This window comes from Capricornis sumatraensis, chromosome 8 (assembly GCF_032405125.1).
Source record: "Capricornis sumatraensis isolate serow.1 chromosome 8, serow.2, whole genome shotgun sequence".
Lineage (NCBI taxonomy): Eukaryota > Metazoa > Chordata > Mammalia > Artiodactyla > Bovidae > Capricornis > Capricornis sumatraensis.
The window spans coordinates 77,248,193-77,255,166 of NC_091076.1; the positions used below are offsets into that span (position 1 = coordinate 77,248,193).

A 6,974-nucleotide genomic window follows, 5' to 3' on the forward strand; every position below is an offset into this window, starting at 1 on the left:
TCATTCATCCCCTCCCCCACCCCACTCCACAGTTAGTTCTGCCACCTCCTTTCTTCCCCCCACCCCCCTTTCTTCCCCTTTTACTTGCCAAAGGTCTCAAGGTTGACTTTTGGGTCCCTCAATGCTGCGCAGATCCCAGGCTAAGAAACAGGCTAAAGCCTGGATAATTAGCACTGACAGCCCTGGGTGGTGAGAGGGGAGGGGGCAGGGTCCATTCAAGGGCCCTGAGCCCTGTGCGTCTGCCTGTCTGTATGACTGTGTGTCCAAACACACCAAACCTGGCATCTCCAGTGCCCGGGACTTTGGACGTAAACAGAGGTAGAAATGGATTTGGAACTCAGGGAGGGTGTGGGGGTGGGAGCAGGGGTGGGTTGCCTCACTTTCCTTCCCAGGGGTGGAAGTTCTGTCCCCTATCCTTGCATGCAGCCATCCCACTTAAGGAACTGTTTGGGAGAGGTCCAGACCAGGAGGGGCTGGGGTGCAGCTGGCTGGTTCCCCTCTGCCCCGCTCCCCTTTTACTTCCTGTCTCTGAATTTCCCAGAACTGTTGATTTCTCCAAATATCTCTGACCAGGATCAGAGGGGCCGAGCTCTGCTCTTTCCCAATCCAGACCTATGACCCTGGCATCTGAGCCTGGGCCTGGCTTCCTGGGGCTCAGCTACCAGACACCCCAGCCTGGGGCTGAATGGCTCTCCTGGGGAGTAAAGTCCTCCAAGCTGCCTGGGGGTCAGGGGGTGGGGGCGGCAGGAAGGCAGGCTTTTCCCCACTCAGCTGGATTAGTGCCAGCAAACCTCCAGTGACTCCTCTGTGCTTCTCCCTTGTTGCCTGTGTCACTTCTGTTGTGTCAGACTGTTTGCGACGCTATGGACTGTAGCCCGCCAGGCTCCTCTGTCCATGGGATTCTCCAGGCCAGAATACTGGAGTGAGTTGCCATGCCCCTCTCCAGGGGATCTTCCTGACCCAGGGATCAATCCTGCGTCTCCTGCATTCCACTGAGCCACCTGGGAAGCCCTTTCCCTCATTACCTCCTCTCATTAGCCCCAGAGCACACCCCTATTTGATTCGGAAATGAGGAAACTGAGGCCCTGAATGGTAAGAGCTTATCCAGAATCCAAACAACAGAGGCAAGCCTGAGATGTGGACAGCCGGACTCCCAGGACCTGTGTGCTGCTCCCAGAACCAGGGTCCCATCCTGTCACCACAGCTGGGCCCTGGGGTCCCAGAGATACTAAAAGTGGTCCCTCACAGCCCCATTTGAGAGTTCACAGAGGGCTAAATTCTGGGAGTGTGTGGATTGGAATTATGCTAAATTAGAAACTGGGCTTCCCTGGTGGCTCAGTGGTAAAGAAAATCTCCCTACCAATGCAGGAGTCACAGGTTTGATCCCTCGTCCAGGAACATCCCACATGCCAACTAAGCCCAGGCACTGCAACTACTGAGCCTGTGCTCTAGAGCCCATAGGCCCTAGAGCCCACGCTCCACAAGAGAAGCCTCTGTAATGGGAAGCCTAGGCACCACTAGAGTGTAGCCCCCCCTCGCTGCAACGAGAGGAAAGCCCACACAGCCACTAAGACCCAGCATAGCCAAAAATAAAATAAGCAATAAAAAAATGTAAGAATTTGGACGATGTTAATGACGTTAGTAAGTCTTGCTTTAGACCCCAAATATGACATCATGGGAATCCTATGTTACGGATACTTCACTGAGAAAACTAGACTCGAGTTAGAAGAGTTTACATTATGTGAGATATTCAGGAACACGTCCCTTGCGAAAAATAAGTCCTGGCTGTACCCTCATTTGTGACTTGAAAAGCCTCACGTTGTTTGCATGCACTGGGACTGTGGCCAGTAATTTTGGTGACTACTGGGCTGTTGATTTGGCTTGCTCTGGTATTATCAGTTACAATCTGGTTTATTCAGGCAAACAAACCTACGCTGTTTCGGTCAGAATAGCAGTCACCCTTACAGGAGTGAGGATTGGAAGGAGTTTCTGGGTGATGGAAATGTCCCACTGCTTGATCTGGATGCTGGCTGCAAGGCTGCAAGTTTGTAAAACTGCCGAAACCCATACCCTGAAGATCTGTGCATTCTTCTATTTGCATATTATACTGGAATAAGATGTTCTTACAAGCTGGTTCTGCCCTAAAGCCATGTTCCCAAAGCCATTGCTTAGGGAGCAGTCTGTGAACCAGTAACGAAAAACACCCCAAAGTCAACAACTTTAGGGTGAGAGTCAGAGGTGATGAAACACCATGAGGAAAGCCAGATAAACAACATGAAACACTGGTGGCTGACTTACAAGCCAGCTCTCTCTGTGAGACCAGAGATAACCCTGAGAAACCAAGAAGTAGCTAAAAACAAAACAATGCCACATGGCGGTAGACACATGCACCCTAAGAACTCTTGACATCTATCCCTTTAAGAATATATACCTTGGGAATTCTCTGGTGGTCCAGTGGTTAGGACTCTGTGCTTTCATTGCAGCGGCAAGGGTTTGATCCCTGATTGGGGAACTAAGATCCTGCAAGCTGTGTAGCACAGTCAAAAAAAGAGAGAAAATATATACTTTGCAAGGTCTTCAGAGACAGAGCCTCATGTGTTCATTTTTTAGCGCACCCCAAAGGTAGTGGCTTGAAACGACACCCATTTATTAGCTCACAGCTCTGTAGGGCAGAAGTCCAAGAGGAACCCCAGCTGAGTTCCCAGCTCAGGGTCTCATGAAGCTGAGATAGAGGTGCTGGCAGGACCGTATTCATTTCTGGAGGCAAAGAAGAAGAATCTACTCTCAAATACGTTCCAGTTGTTGACAGAATCCAGTTCCTCGCAGCTATAGAACTGAGGACCCCGTCTCCTTGCTGACTGGCGGCTGGGGGCCACCCTCTGTTCCTCGAGGCCACCTGCCTTCCTCATCACATGACCCCTCCATCTGCAAAGTCAGCAAAAGTGCCTGGTATCCTCCTGGAACTCCAGATCTCTCTGATTCCCCCTGTGCTCATGGGATTAGATTAGGCCCACCTGGAGACTCTTCCTGTCCTAAGGTCAGCTGTGTATACAACATACACAAAAGCTTAAGAATGGGAGACCAAGGGACTTCCCTGGTGGTCCAGTGGTTAAGACTCCATGCTTCCAATACAGGGGGTGCAGTTTCAGTCCCTGGTCAGGGAACTAAGATCCTGTGAGGTACAGTCAAAAACAGATCTTTTGAATTAAAAAAAATTTTTTTTAATTGAAAAAAAAAAGGGAGTCAGAGGTGATAAAACACTTTGAAGAAAGCCAGATGAAGGACACAATACACTGGATGCTGAATTACAGGTCAGCCCCCTGTACGATATGTATGGCCATCTGTAAGTTTCACTACCTACAACATAATGATTGAGAGCGCCGGCAGCTTGCTCACAGATGCTGGGGAGGACAGCGTGGAATGTCCGAGCCATTGTTAGAACTCCACCTCGTTATGCAGAGCGACCCTGTTCCCTCTGAGTACTCTTCCCCTCAGGATACTGAGCACCTGCAGAGAGCAATTCAGAAAGCCTGGGCTCCAAAACTGGGACTCCCACCTCCAGGGTGGTCGAGAAAGGCTCCCTAGAGGAGGTCTGTGAAGCCGGCCTGAAAGAACAGGAAGGATTTTATCAGTTGTAATAAGCAAGTTTCTCTTCAGTGGGCGAAACGGCCAGAGGGGTGGCTTGGGTCGCCCTGAGGAGAGCCTTGAATCTCAGGGGAAGGTAGCTTGAATGTCATTCAGGAGCACAGAGGTCTCCTGACTGGGAAGACATGCGCCCCAAGGGGGTCACAAGATCATCCATTAAGAGGGTGGCAAGAACATTTAGGGAATTTCCTGCCAGCCCAGAGGTTAGGACTCCATGCTCTCACTGCTGAGGGCCTGGACTCAATCCCTGGTTGGAGGACTAAAGTCTCAAAAGTTGTATGGTCCTGCCAAAAAAAAAACCTTATATATGTTTTTACCTCTTTTCTTTAGATGTCTACTTGGGGATATGCATTATAATGTACATAATAGACTTGTACAGTGTATATGTGTAATCTATTGCTGTAAAATGATCCCTCAAATCCTGAGCAATTTAAAACAAGGAATATTTATCATCTCAGTTTCTGGGGGTCAGGAGCCTAGGTGCAGCTTAGCCAGTTGGTTCTAGCTCAGAGTCTCTTTGGAGAAGGCAATGGCACCCCACTCCAGTACTCTTGCCTGGAAAATCCCATGGACAGAGGAGCCTGGTAGGCTGCAGTCCATAGGGTCGCTAAGAGTCGGACACGACTGAGTGACCTCACTTTCACTTTTCACTTTCATGCATTGGAGAAGGAAATGACAACCCACTCCAGTGTGCTTGCCTGGAGAATCCCAGGGACGGGGGAGCCTGGTGGGCTTCCGTCTATGGGGTCGCACAGAGTCGGACACGACTGAAGTGACTTAGCAGCAGCAGCAGCAGCAGAGTCTCTTATGAGGTTGCAGTCGGATGTCATTCAGTGCTTCGTTCGTTCGAAGACTTGACCGAGACTGCAGGACCAACTTCCAAGGAGACCCACAGGACTGGCAGGTGAGTGCTGACTGTTGGCAGGAGGCCCCTCCACAGAAGTGCCTGAGCGCCTACAACATGGGCGCTGGCTCCCCCCAGGGCAAATGATCCGAGAGCACAAAGTGGAGGCTGAAATTTCTTCTATGACCCAGCCTCAGAAGTAATGCTCCATCATCTCCACAATGTCCTAATGGTTCCTCAGTGCAGAAGGGAACCACGCAAGAGTGTGAATGCCAGGGGTTGAGAATACTCACCCATCTTGAAGGGTGGCTCCCACAGAATGGCCAGAATTATTAGATGAGTGAATATACACTGGGAGACACTCACCTGAAAACATTTTACTGATGTTGGCACCTGAACAACTAAGTTAAAAGACTGACTACAGTGGCCCATGACATGTCAACCCACTCTAGTATTCTTGCCTGGGAAATCCCCATGGGAGGAAGAGTCTGGCAGGCTACAGTTCCTGGGGTCACAAAGAGTCAGACATGACTCAAGTGAGTTAGCACGTACACACGCAGGCACAGGAGCCTGTGAGGAGCTGCAGGCAGGGTAGTGGTGAGGTCAGAGCTGTAAGCTGAGCAATGGCCTGGCTTTGGGGTGGCCAACGGGTCAGAGGTGCCCCCCCAAGAGGCAAAGCGCTCGGCCAGGAGGCCACTGATCTGGTCCCAGTGAGAAAGTGTGAGGCTTGAGGCCAGAGAGGGAAGGTAACCCGGACAAAAGTTTGTAGAGGAATGAGTGGACCTCTGGAGACCAGAGATTTCTGGTGATGATAAAGCCAGAGTCCTGGGTGCTGCCCTGTGATGAGGACACAGTGTGAAGAAAGCAGCCCAGGATGGAATTTCCTCCTGTGGGGAGAAGCAGAAGAAAGAGCCCTAGGAAGCGGGGGGTGACCTTCAGGGCCACATCTGGGGAACCCAAGTGCCAGATTAAAGACGGCCAAGGAGAAACGGGACTGGGCCTCCTATCAGGGTGAGTCAGGAAGAGGGAAGTGCTTTTCTGGCAGCTGGAGGCAGAGCCCTGGGCAGCTAGAGGACAAAGAAAGGGTTGGTGGGGACAGGGTGTGTGTGGACACTGGGAAGGAAGGCTATTGATGGCCAGAGGTCCCCAGGAAGGATGTAAAGGGGATGGAAAACTAGTGCAGCAGAAAGAACCTGGAGACCACTGTCAGACACAGTTCATTCTATGTGGAAAGTGCTTTAATGCCCACCTGAGAGTCAGGTCAAGGTTAAATTAAGCTCATGAGTGGAAAGCCCTTAGCACAGTGGCACATACCAAGTGCTCTGTGCACACTATTTTTATCATTGTTATTAGCAGGACAGCCAAGAGTTGCATTATCTCAGAGCCTCTGCAAAAGGGGAGAGGGGAAGGCTGGTCAGCAGAGCAGGGCATGTCTTTCCCCAAATCCCAGAGGGTGTGAGCAACTTCCCTGGGACAGAGCTGGGGTCCTGGGGTGTCTCTCTGACACCCCAGGTGTCTCAGCACTCTCTGAGTGCTTTCAACCTGGCATTTGGAGTGGACCCCAGACACAGGTTGGAACTGTAGCCGCCTCTCATCACCCTGCAGGCTGCAGAGTCACATACCCCAGTAGAAGAGGCGATGACAAACAGCCAGAGGGGCACAGAGGAGGCTCAGCGCCGACCTTCCAAAGAGGGTGACTTGTGGTTCCCCAGGTCTAGCTAAGGCTGACTTGGCCTTGAGTGGAGGGAAGACAGGAGAGGCTGGGGAGATGCACTTGGGCTGGAAGGGCTCAGTGCCGGAGTTAAAATGTGACCTGATAAGCCCACCCAAGGGCTACAGCATGCCCTCCCTGGGACAGAGTGAGAGCCCACCTGTCGCACCCACCCCCTCCCTCCCATGGGTGGTCCTGGCCCTGGCTCCACTCTTTGGTGCTGGGACAGCCAGGATCCTGTGACCCAGGACTTCTCTGGGACTCCTCCTTGCTACTTCGATTTAGAGGGTGAAAATTTTAGGAAATTTTAAAGCTCCAAATGCTTCCAAGTTTATTTAACTTTCAATTTTATTCAGTAACAAAGAATAGATCAAGAGGCCAAGAGCAAACATCCTTTGGCCAGGCAGTGTGCCAAAGGTTTTATGTGTTTTTTTCCCTTTATTCCTTGCAAGAATCCAACCAGGTGGTTATTGTTGCCATTTAACAGCTAGGGAAACCGAGACCCAGAGGAGAGAAGCTCTTTGGCCAGTGACACCACATCTCTCATCTGAAACTCATGACCACCTCCTCCCTGGCTCTCTACTGCCCCCTATCGTACCTTCTCCACCACGACCCTGGGCACCCTGGCCACTCCCATGTTAACCGTCCTCCAAGAGGACTTTTCACAGCGTTTATAACAGCCACGTGATGTTAACGTGGCTACATGGAGAACACAGGTTTTGCTTCCATCACTGTAATTTTATTGCAGTGGTGACAGTGAGACCTGTAACTTTT

At 51.1% G+C, this 6,974-nt stretch overlaps 1 non-coding gene across 1 annotated transcript; it reads left to right on the top strand.

The window, feature by feature from the left end:
• The first annotated feature begins 6,878 nt into the window (after positions 1-6,878).
• LOC138084892 (small nucleolar RNA SNORA1) lies at positions 6,879-6,974 on the top strand. The gene has a single exon (XR_011145294.1). It is a non-coding gene; the product is annotated as a small nucleolar RNA SNORA1 (small nucleolar RNA).